General features: G+C 35.1%; 1 long non-coding RNA gene across 2 annotated transcripts; it reads right to left on the bottom strand.

The window, feature by feature from the left end:
- Window positions 1–401: 401 nt before the first annotated feature.
- On the bottom strand, window positions 402–3,541 carry LOC112737681 (uncharacterized). 2 transcript variants are annotated; one of them, XR_011869463.1, is made up of 6 exons: window positions 2,677–3,541; window positions 1,831–1,875; window positions 1,669–1,757; window positions 1,186–1,238; window positions 1,019–1,078; window positions 402–763 (listed from the first exon to the last, which is right to left on the bottom strand). It is a non-coding gene; the product is annotated as an uncharacterized lncRNA (long non-coding RNA). The 2 variants fall into 2 exon arrangements; XR_003169055.2 differs by having other exon boundaries at window positions 1,676–1,757.
- Between the last annotated feature and the right edge of the window lie 9,293 nt (window positions 3,542–12,834).

Genomic DNA, 12,834 nt, shown 5'->3' with positions numbered 1-12,834 from the left:
TCATGATGCAACGGTTTAAAACCATAACTAGATAGGCAACGGTTTTAAACTGTTGTAGTTTTATTATTCACAAAGCCAACGGTTTTAAAGCGTTACCATTGGTGTCATTTTTTGGCAACAGTTTTAATACCGTTGCCATTTTGTAGTCGTCTAAAACAACGGTTTTAAAGCGTTACCGTTGGTGTCATTTTTTGGCAATGGTTTTAATACCATACCTTATGTGAATTTTGACAACGATTTTTTGTAATATATAATTCTTTATTTACAATAGTTTTCTCATGAATGAAATTAGTTCCAACTTTTTTTTTTAATTTAGTGTCAATAAATAATCTAAACTATTTGAATCGAATTACTATAGAAAAAATAATTGAACATTTCCCATCAAATTTAACTTATAAAAATTGTTGAATGATCCACAATCACATTATATCATCATTTTTCAAAATACAATAAATGTCTTTCTGCTTATACTTTTCAGTTTTCACAATCTAAGCAGGAAGTGTTATCTGTATGCTAATTCTCTATATAATAACTAACTCTAGCATAGATGTTGAAATTGACATGGTTAATATTCTTGTATCTTAACATATTACATAATCATTCAAGCTAAAATTGAAGTTAATAAGGGATGAAACTTTCATGGAAAGAAGAACCAACATATCAATTTTATATCATGTCCTTCCAAAGAACATAAAAGTCAGATAAGATAGAACATTACACTTGGGCCAATATCCTTCATTGGCTTTGAAATTATTTGCAGCATCTACAAAATAAAAAACATATTTATCAATGATCAATTTGTGCCAAGATATATAATTATTAAGCACTTATAGTTAAGCTACAAAATAACAAGTGGCTATAGTAATCTGATGAATCCATGGAAATGAAAAATAAACAAATAAACAAATTATTGCTGGCAAACACCAAGACAGGAAGAAACTATATACACCACGTAACAGATTGCACTGCATTTTTACATGAAATTAATACAAAGAAATTACAGTGGAGTGAAGCTAACCTGAAGATACTCAAATATAGTGCTGAAAGGAAGCTTTAACCGGAGACCACTATCCACTGCCTGCAATAGTATGATATTGTAGTAAGGCTACACTTATTAACATAGATAAAATGGAATTAGATGAAAAAAAAACAATGAAATGACAAAATCTTAGCTACAGATCATACAGCATGATGATCCACGATAGCGGTCTTCACTGCTTTAGAATAAGCCTCACGGACTGAAGTATATAACAGCATTCAGCAAAATACAGAAATAAGATAGAAATGAAGTGGGCATGCAAAATAACATCATTACAAAATATCCAATTATCATTTTGAGTGGTCTTCATCTAAAGACAAGGTTTAAAAGCAAAGAAAATTGTATTATATGATGAAATTATATATATGATGGAATTTTGTCAGCCTTTAGTGATCAAGATAAAAATTAAGAATCTTCTAGAGGAAGAAGAGGGAAAAAAATCTTACAAGGCAGTTAACATCATTGTTTCATACAACTAACGACCTACATGATCAAGTCTTTTATTTCAGTTTATCACATTTTTTAGTGCAAATTCTAATGTGAAGCATTGCTAGTAGAGTTATTGGTATCATTTTATTTATATTCTTTTCCTTCCCTTTTTTAATGGTACAAGAGGATGAAGCACAAACCAAAGACCTTGAATGTTTAATCCTTCGGTGGCCTCAAAGCAATCAAGTAAGGGATCATCAGGGATCTACAGAATGGCTGAAAACTTCCTCTGAACAAGAGTTACAGGTAGTAAGCAACAACACACAAAAAAACATAAAAGAAGGATACACAGAAAAATTCACCTCCGATACAAGAAGATCACAGCATATCGCGCCTTCAGAAAATACCTACACTCAACATAACCAGCAACATAGTATTCATTCCCCTCCAAGAGATCACTAAACAAATATCCAAGAAAAAGTTTCATTGACAAGAACAAAAACAAGAGCAAGTGCAAGAACAGATACTCAGTGAATGTGGCTCCCCTATGACCTGAACTAAAGTTGTCAACATAGAGAACGCACCGCTGCTCCAATGGAGCAGTGGTGCCACCAGAAGTCACACAAACAATTCTCTTATCTATCCCATTTTCTGTGAAGGCAACAACAACAACAAAAATCCACCACACAGTATGCAAGGCAAGCATAAAAACTATTTTAAAACTCAGATTTCAAAAAAAAAAAATTCAGTAATCAAACTTCAATTTAATCCATCAAGCAAACCAACTTATAACAACCAATTCATAATAATCAAATACAATTAGGATTATCTGCAATTCCAAACAATAAAAAAATCGGTAATAGTTACAGCCTCAAACCAAAATCAATATCACCAGATAATCACTTACAGCAACAAAACTAGTCATAATTCAAACTCAATTCATCAATTATCAATATGACAGTTTTTCAATAATTAACTCAACATGTTTCAATTTAGTAAATAATACCAGTTTAATCACACTTCACAACCGCATCTAATTCCAATCATAACTCAGAATAATCACAATAGTTAACTATTCTCAAACACATTTCAAGTCATTCACATCAATTAATTGATTCTTAACCACTATTAACCATTTGCAATTATCCAATTAACTTTGTAGGCATTCTAAAATTAAAACTATTAAACTTTAAATATAAACCCCCTACCTCAGAGTGTCAAACTAGCAGGAATTAATTGCGACGAACCCCTTTTTCTTAATCCATGGCAACAGCAGCAACATTTCCGATCACTTTCCAGCAGTAGCTGCGGCACCGGAGCAGGGAAAGGCAGGGCAGTTCAGACCAACGGCTCCAGCAACCTCCTCTGGCGTGTTCTGTCCCTTTCTCCATCGCTGTTTTGTATCGCAGTGAACCATTAGTAGCAGACGTCTCGATTGGTACCAGCGGCGAGTTCCAACAGTTGAGGATTGAATGAAGTTGCAGCGGCAATGAAGATGGCCATGACAGCAGCAGCAACCCCCTTTCTGCGGTGACGGCAACAAAAGCTTCGCTGGCGGTGAGTGTGGCGGATTGGAAGAATATGGTGGTATTGGCGGCTCAGGGGAAGGCAGAACATCGATAGCGATCGTGGCTCCAGTGAAGGTGACGGCTTCTTCTACTCCTCGTCGCGATCCTTGGCTCGCGTCTCCCTCATCTCCATCTCGGGCTTCCCTCAGCGACACAGAACTGATGGCGGCTCAAACGGGAGCGGTGACCTTGAAGCACGACGGTGACGAGGCGTTGGCGGCGGGACAGCTCCGTCGCAGACTCTGTCTCCCTCTCACGCATGTCGTTCTCTTCCTCACATCCGACTCTCTCTCGATCACCCCTCTACCTTCACCTGACGATGACAACGACAACGGTGGAACCCTTCCCGGCGCCATCCCCTCCCTTGCTTCACTTTCCTTTTCTTCTCCATTTCCCCCTCGAGCTCCCTGTTTCTCGTTTCTCCCCTTTTCTTTCCTTCTGTGTGTGTGAGTTGTGTTTAATTTAGGGCATAAATTGGAAAATTTGGGATATTAGGGTTTAACTTAAGAATTTTTAGAATTAGGGTATATATATATATATATATATATATATATATATATATATATATATATATATATATATATATATATATATATATATATATATATATATATATATATATATTAATAATAATAATAATAATAATAATAATAATAATAATTTTTACAAAATATTTGAGATCAAATAACAATTTAGGATTTGAATATAATACTGTAAAGATTATTTTTGGAGCATATAAAATTTTATTTATTAATATATTATTGACTTTAAATAATTTTTTTTAATTTAAATTATAAAATGAACATACTAATCATATTTTATAAAATATAGTTTTAACCCGAGAATATCAATTATTTAGATTATACGATATAATTTTTTATTATTTTTTTATTACTAAAACTTTAATTTCAATTTATATAAAATAATTAATTATAATAAAAATTGTACATAACTATTAATTGTCTTAAATTTAAAGTATTTATAAAAATCAATTTAATCATTTTTAACAAATTAATCTCTAAGAATTCAATTTAATAAAATAAATCGTAATTTATTCATAATACAAATTTCTTAAATTAAATTACCTAACACTTCCATTACTAAATTTTAATTTCAAATCACATGGAATAACTAATTATAAAAATTATATAAGATTATTAATTAACTTAACTTCATATATTAATAAAACTAATTTAATTACTCTTAAAAGATTAGTTTATAAAAATAAGGAGTTCAAAATAAAATAAGTCACAATTTATTTACATAATTATTTTAAATTATTTTTATCGGTATTGTTTAATTTGCATAATTATTTAAATAATATTAGAAAATTATTTTTTCATAAACAATTATTGTAATGGTTGTAAAATCGTTCTTTAAAATAGTAAAAAAGAACGGTTTTATTTTGTTACTATAGCGTAATAAAAATTTGAACTTCAACAGCAACACTGTAAAAATCGTTGTCTAAGACCATCTAATAGAACGGTTTTAAAGTGTAGCATTTTGGCAACGGTTTTTATGCGTTTCTTTTGTACAATTATTTAAACAACAATAAAAAACTGTTGCTTAAACACAAATCATGGTAACGGTTATAAAACCGTTCTTTAAAGTAGTCAAAGAGAACGGTTTTAATTTGTTCCTATAAAATAATGAAAAATTAAATTCAACAGTAACACTATAAAAAACCGTTGTCTAAACCTATCTAAGAGAACAGTTTTAAGGCGTTACAAAATTTGGCGTTGCTAAAAACCATATTTGTTGTAGTGACCAATGCACAAATTCATGTAGTTCAAATCACCTCGTTTCGAATTTGACTTGAATGTAATTCGAATCACGCAACTTCGAATTACATGCAAACGTGAAACATACATAATTCGAATTGAACTGGTTCGAATTACTCCCAAGTGCCAAGTCCTATGTAATTCGAATGATGTTGATTCGAATTTCACATTATACAATAAGATACTAAAAAAATACTATATAATATAAAAAATACTAAAAAAAAAAGTATAAAACAAGATTATAACAAATTAATTTTAGTATAAAATTATCAAATATAAATTAATTTTAACTCCTATTAGTACATTGAATTAAAAATAACATATAAAAATGTACTTGTATTTATTAAATTTTAATAACATATAAAAATTTTAATGACTTTTTAAATATTCTTTTTATAGTAGGAGTACATTTTTATATATTTTAAATACTTTATAAAAAGAATATTTAAATACTTTATAAAAAGATTATTTAATAAAGTGTGGTGTATGTTTATCATATAAAAATAAAGTGTTGTGCCAATATAATAACATTATAACATTTTAAATCAATTTTTTTTAGGATTTTAGATTAAAAGCAGCACATGAAAAAGCATTATTGGTATTTTAAAGCTAACTTAATTAAAAAAGATAGAATTGTATTTTTTAGAATTTTATGTACATAATTAGGCTAATTTTTTTAATATTAATCAAAGATGTATGTTACACTGTTATTTGGTTTCAGATAAATTTTACTCTACTATAATTTTTTTTTTACTTTTCAGAAGACACAAATATAGTAGAGTAATTTTTTTTACTTAATTTGTGTACACAAATGTAATTTTCACTATGTACACAAATATAATTTTTTTTTTTACTTTATTTGTGTCTTCTGAAAAGTAAAAAAAAAAAATTATAGTAGAGTAAAACTTACCTGAAACCAAATAACATAGTGTAACACACATCTTTGATGAATATTAAAAAAAATTAGCCTAATTATGTACATAAAATCCTAAAAAATGCAGTTCTATCTTTTTTAATTAAATTAGCTTTAATATACCAATAATGCTTTTTCATGTGCTGCTTTTAATCTAAAATCCTAGAAAAAGATTGATTTAAAATGTTATAATATTATTATATTGGTACAACACTTTATTTTTGTATGATAAACATACACTACACTTTATTAAATAATATTTTTATAAAGTATTTAAATATTCTTTTTATAAAGTATTCAAAGTATATAAAAATATACTCCTATTATAAAAAGAATATTTAAAAAGTCATTAAATTTTTATATGTTATTAAAATTTAATAAATACAAGTACTTTTTTATATGTTATTTTTAATTCAATGTACTAATAGGAGGTAAAATTAATTTATATTTGATAATTTTATACTAAAATTAATTTGTTATAATCTTATTTCATACTTTTTTTAGTATATTTTTTTATATTATATAGTATTTTTTTTAGTATCTTATTGTACAATGTGTAATTCGATCAACATCATTCGAATTACATAGGAATTGGCACTTGGGAGTAATTCGAACCAGTTTAATTCGAATTATGTTGAATTCACGTGTGATAGTAATTCGAATTGCATCAATTCGAATTATTTATGTTTCACGTTTGCATGTAATTCGAAGTTGCGTAATTTGAATTACATTCAAGTCAAATTCGAAACGAGGTGATTCGAACTACATGAATTTGTACATTGGTTGATTGGTGAATCAGATTTCGTTTTGGCTGATTCATGTAATATGTATCTCCCCATAGCTTATTTTAGTTTTTTACCCAAGCACAAAATTTACATTTTACAAGGGTTCGTGTAGTGTGAAAACTGAAAAGAAGAAAAATAGGGCTAATTTTGTTAGTTATGAAAATTTAAAATGTTTTCAGCATGTATAAGTTAGAGGCTCAATTTTATCTTAAAAACAAAATTTAGGGTTTAATTTGGGATTATGAAAAAATCTTAGCTTTAAGTTTATGTGGGTTGAAATTTTTTTAAGTGATAAATAAATTGATGAGTTAGTTTTGTGATGCAAATTAAAAACTATAAATCTAACCTTAAAATTTTTGGTATTTATACAAAAAAAAAACACTAAATATTTACATTGTTAGAAAATACCATTTAAACCACAATACTAAAAATAAAAAGCCGAGAAAAAATATTTAAACATAAAAAAGGATAAAATACTAAATTGGTCCCTTATATTTGGGTAAAATTCTGTTTTGGTCTTGTTCGGTAGGTCGAGTACCGGAGCTTTGGATTAGTATCTTGGTTGATGAGGGGGAGGCCTCGCCTGGTCGTAAGTTGCCGGGTTGGAGTAGACGACGTCCCGAACACTTCGTGTGAGGAGGGAGTGTCACCTGCAAAGACACTCCGACGCTCTAGTCAGCAAAGTGTGCAGGCGAAAAATGGGTGGATGGTATGTGACGTACCTTGGGGGAGGGGCAGGGCCCTCCTCATATATACCGTGTTAGGAATGGCCCCCCAGGGGCAGAGGCCACCTTCCTCGAAGCTTCCTTTCACAGCTGTAACGGAAAGCTGTCCAGGACGCGTGTCCGGGTCGGTATTTGAACGCCTTGCACCCGACCGTTTGGGTCGGGTGGTTCATGGGTCGGGTTGGCCCATATCCCATCTGGGCCAGGTCGTAACAGTGCCCCCAACGCGCCAGCAATGATCGTGAGGGTTGTTGGTGGTGTGTTATCTCTTCTTTCGTGTGTTGTCGCCAGGTCGGCCGCCCGTGGAGGGGACGTGCCTCTTGCGCGCGTGTCTGTTTGTTGCTGAGGTGACCATTTGTCGCCTCGTTCCTCGCACAGAGCATTAAATGCTCATAATGGGTTAAAAACCCCGCGTGCAAAGACTATTTTGCCCCTAGGCCTTTCGCACTCCTTGAGTGGCAGTTTTAAACAGTTTTTCATTTGTTTTCTTCTCATATCTTCACTCCAATCATCTCCATCTTCTCCTTCTTCGAGTTTCCCAGAGTGTTGTTTCTGCATTCTTGCGCATTCGCTCCTCCTCCCTCTGCTTCAAATCTTCGCAATTAATCTAGGTAATTTTTCATCTCTTCGTTCTTTGCTTCGTGTTCATTTTGACTTTGCCATCAGTTCTTCTGCATGCATGCTGTTTGCTTGGTTTTGTATGATAGATGGCCTTTAGTGCCAAGTAGGTGCGTAAAGGGGGTTACCATTTCAAGGTAGGCTTTTGTTTGGATTTTGCCTTAGCCATGCTTGATCTTAGCTATTGAATAGGCTTAAATGTAGTTTCTAAGTTTTTTTCGGACTCCCGACCTCATAGACTAACCGAGTAGTACCCCCACTGTAGGTATGCCTCGCGTCGTTTCTCGAGCTTCTCCCGCCGTCGCGAGTTACGACCCCTACGCCTGGGTGACTTCCGACGTGAAGGACTCCCCATACCAGATGGGCGAGGAGGATCTAACGGAGTTCCGCCAAGGGGAGTACTTGTGCGGAGAGACAGACGAGGAAGCCAATTACGACGTCTTTGTTTCTGCCCCCAATGAACGACTGTATGAGCTTAATTTCCATTCCTCTCGGGTCCCCGATTGGATCTGATTTTATAAGTACATGTTCACCCAGGTGGGGGTTCCTATCCCGTTTTCTACTTTTCAAATGGCGCTTCTCAACCGGATCTCCGTGGCGCCGTCGCAGCTACATCCGAATAGTTGGGCTTCCATCTGCTGTTTCGAGATGGTATGCGAATATTTGGAGTTGCCGGCGTCCGTTGACATTTTCCTCTTTTTCTTCAACCTCACGAATCCTTTGAAGGAGGGGAAAGCGAGGAAAGGGTTCATGTCCTTCCGATCTGCCCAGGGTCGGAGAATTTTCGGCTTGTTCGAGGACTCTTATCATCAGTTTAAAGACAAGTATTTTAAGGTGCGTCCGGTCAAAGATCGTCACCCCTTCTGGCTGTCGTTAGAAGGGGAATGCCTCATCCCGATGTACTGGAGCTTCGGGGCAGGATCTAACACTTTTATTAAGGTGACTTATAAGGGGATGTCCGTTGTGGACAGAAAGGTTGCCGATGTATTGTTGGCTGTTTTTGCGAGGAATCACGTGAACCCCCACCTTTTGATGGGTGACCGGGAGGTCGCCAGAAATTATATTTGTTAGTTGTTTTGCTTTGCATTTTTTGCGTTGCTATTGCTTCACTTGGTTATGCTGGTTTCACGACTAACTTGTTTACTTGTTTGTTGCAGTGGAGATGTATGCTTCGGTGACAGGGCTTGAGGGTTTGTACAAGACCTTCTTGGCGAACACTGATGAGGAGAAAGCCGACGAGAAGGTTGACAGGAAGCCGGAGAACCCTCATGAGGAGAAGAAGGATCAGGCGGTGCCTTCACCTCGTGACGCCGAGATGTAATGACAAAAACTCTGCCGGGGCGCATGCTTCCCCTATTCCCGAGGAGACGGCCGGCATCGGGCATTCGTCCTCCACCCAACAAGAGGATGATGACTTGAAGCTTATCCCCACTCCCAAGAGGCAGAGGGCATCCTTCAGCCCTAAAGGAGCTCTCACCGTGATGGAGAGAAACTTTGACGCTGGGGCTTTCATAGACTCCCAACTGATCCCCGGCACGGAAGATCACTTCCTCGGCATCAAGCTTGCGGGGCAGGCGAGGTGGATGTACCGTACCCTTCTTCGTGGTGCTGTAATAGCCCGAAAGGCCGAGTTTGAGTTGTCGGGGATGCAGTCGCTGCGCAGGAAGCTCGAAACTGCTGCTAAGGCCAACAATGAATTCAAAGCCCAAGTTGAAACGCTTCAGGAGCAGCTATCCGAGACGGGGAAAAAGCTTAAGGCTACTGAGGAGAAAGCTGCGTCTGCTGAGGAGAAGCTGGAGACCTCCGATGCCACCGTGTCTCGTTTAACCGAGCGATAGATGACTTTGGAAAATCAACTCAATGCCGCACAAGGTCGGTTGGTCGCTTTGGAGAAGGAGCGTGATGCGGCCGTTTCGTCGGCCAAGGCTGCCCAAGCTGAGGTCGAGGAGCTCAGGAAGAAGCATAAAGAGACCGTGAAACAGGGAAAGAGCGCGATCTTCATGACTGAAGAGGTGTGATGGTTTTCAGTGGCTAAGAGAAGGGGGGTTGAATCTTAGCCCCCTTTTCGCTCAGTAACACTTGCTGATCTTTTAAATAACTTCAGGAGACTTTTTTATTTTTGTCTTGTCCCTAGCCACGAGACTTTTATTTTTGTCTCGTCACTTGGCACGAGATATTTTTTAGTTTTAGCTCCTGTGCAGTAGAAACAGAAATGGAGTAGAGAAGAGAGAAAATTACACCCAGATATATCCTAGTTCAGCTGCTAAGTGTAGTGCAGCCTACATCCAGTCTCCATCACAACAATGATGGAATTTCACTATAATCTTCTTGATTACAGACTGTAAAGTGCTAACCCAACTTATAAGGAAATTCTCACAGAATCATGAAACACAACATAGATGAACAAAGGAACTCTAAGGACATCTATGGCTTTTTCTTTTAATTTTGCACTCTCTGCCTTTTTCCGCTCTATGGCTTTTTCATACAAACCTCACTGTTTTCCTTTTTCCATGAGACTCAAGACATGACAAAATTAAACAGAAAATTACAAAACAGAATACATTGAAGGTGAAGAGAAATCTGTTAGCTCAGGTAGCTCTAAGAACTCTGTGCCTTGCACTCTCACTCCTTGAATCAAACCCTGACTGTTCACCCTTACTTATAGGGAGAAGCCTTCAAGGTTGAAACCAAACAAACCAAGCCAATCTTCTTCTTCTTCAAGTCAGAACCGGTTCGGCCAGAGAGAGAGAAGAGATAACCCATGCAAAACCCAACATGCAATTACCTCTAGTCCTTCCTTGGTCACCACTCTTCATCAATCCGAGCCCTTCATCCTTGCCTTGCTCTCCAAGATGAACTTCTGGCCCTTGATGCTTCATGATGATGATAGCTTCATCTGCTCCAATCTCTGCCTCTTCCATCACGTAGCCACTGTAGCTACCTCCTGTGGTGGTTGAGCAGAATCAGAGAAAAGCCATCCTCTCCAAGGATCTTCTCCTTGCTGGCCGAAATCTTTCTTATCTATTTTTGGTATGAAGAGGCTGAGATCTCATCACCATATCTTTCTTTTCATGGTTGCAGATCTTAGCCACTACATTTTTTATGTTTTCTTGCCATCAGCTCGATGGTCTTGATGCATGTAGCTCCTTCTTTCTTCTGCTAGCTCAACTTAGCTTCCATAATTTTCTGTGACCAGGGACGGACATAAGGGGGCGAGTGGCGGTCTCGGCCCCCCCCAACTTTTTTTAATAGTAATAAGTTATTATGTATAATTTAATTTTTTTTAAAAAAATATTTAGTATTTAGTATAATATAAATAAAAGTTCAGTCTAATTTAAATATTAATAATTTTTAGTATCTAAAAAATAAGTAACAATATTAAAAAAATCTGAAAAAGATATTATTACTAATATTTTTTAATTAAATAAAAATTTTTAAATCTCATAAAGTGAATTCTTTTTCTTTTTGTGGCCTTTTTTTTTATTCGTTTGGTATTAATTCTCTCTGTTTCAACTGCTACAATTAAGAGATCTTTTTCAACTATAAATATTGTGAAAAATAACTTAGAAACAAAATAAAAGATGAATTTCTTGCTAATTGTCTTTTAATTATATTGAAAAGAAAATTGTTAAAAATTTTGACACAAATTCTATTATCGGTGAATTTTAAGTAAAAAGTATACACATATTTTTTTACTTTAAAATATATTCTCTATCCGTATATTTTTATAATACATCTTATATTATATAATTTTTTACATAATTTTTAATATTATATGTGTTATTGGCCCCCCATAATATCATTTCTGGATCTGTCCCTGCCTGTGACATGACCGAAGGAAAGAAAGAAAAGATGAGAGAGTAGAGAGTGTAGAAAGAGAAGCAATCAAATAGATTTGATGAATTAAAGTTAATTACTTCCCTTTGCTTTAGGTAGCGTGCCTCAATATGCCATCAATCAAATCAATGACAATTTCTTTCTCATAGTTCCCATGCATGTATTAATTTTTCTCAATAAAATTTTGAGTTCCATCACATGTTTAAAGAAGAGATCCATTGTAAGCAATGGAACTTTGCTTTCTTTGCTTAGTGGATTCGGACCATGCATTGGTCTAATTAGCAAAGTTTGTGATTGGGCTTATAGTGATAATAGTTCAATCTGGCCCAAATAATTACAAATTGCTTCAACCAAATAATATAGAAAACATTAATAAAGGCTGATTGGTTTTAAGCATATTGGGCTTGCAATAATTCTGCTTTTCTGTTCGGCCCAATAAGAAAACCTGCATTGCAAAATTATTTTGATCATCATTTAATTCAAAATTAATTTAATAATTTATAATTAATTATATTAATAATGTTTAGTCATCACTGATATCAATTTAGAGTTTTCCAAACTCATCAAGGCGCTTAAGGCCCAAGTGAAGATCGTGGCTCCTGATTTCGACACGTCGGCAATTGGGGTCTTCAAAACAATCAAGGATGGCAAGATTGTCGACATGCCCAAAATGTGATCTCTTTGTAATTGTGTATTTTGTTTGTAGAACTTGTGGAACTAGCCTTTCGATATACTTTACTGGTCGCGTGGTCGACTTTTGATCATCATCTTTATCCGCTCATCCAGTATTGTTTTCGTTTCATTTTGTTACAGCTTGGTTGGTATTGGCTTTGTCGCTCGAGTTTGTTTTACCGTTTTGGTAGTTTGGCGGGGCCAGGTCGTTTCCTTTAGTATTGACGTAGCCGTTTGTTATGGCTTAAACTTAGGTGGCTCCCGGGGTGATCAGTCCCGGGGTGCCGTATCGTGATTCCGTTTAACGTATTATATGGAACTTGTTGTCGTGGGATGTGTAAGTAGGGATCAATAGAGAGGTAATTTTGACAAGTAAACATTAACAGGTAATTGAGCAAGTCTATTATCGTAGCAAGTGCAAAAGTAAATGATTAAGCTCGTTAGGTCGCCTAGTCGGCGTGCTTGAG

The sequence above is a fragment of the Arachis hypogaea genome, chromosome 13 (assembly GCF_003086295.3).
Source record: "Arachis hypogaea cultivar Tifrunner chromosome 13, arahy.Tifrunner.gnm2.J5K5, whole genome shotgun sequence".
Classification (NCBI taxonomy): Eukaryota; Viridiplantae; Streptophyta; class Magnoliopsida; order Fabales; family Fabaceae; genus Arachis; species Arachis hypogaea.
This window is presented reverse-complemented; position numbering and strand designations above follow the sequence as displayed.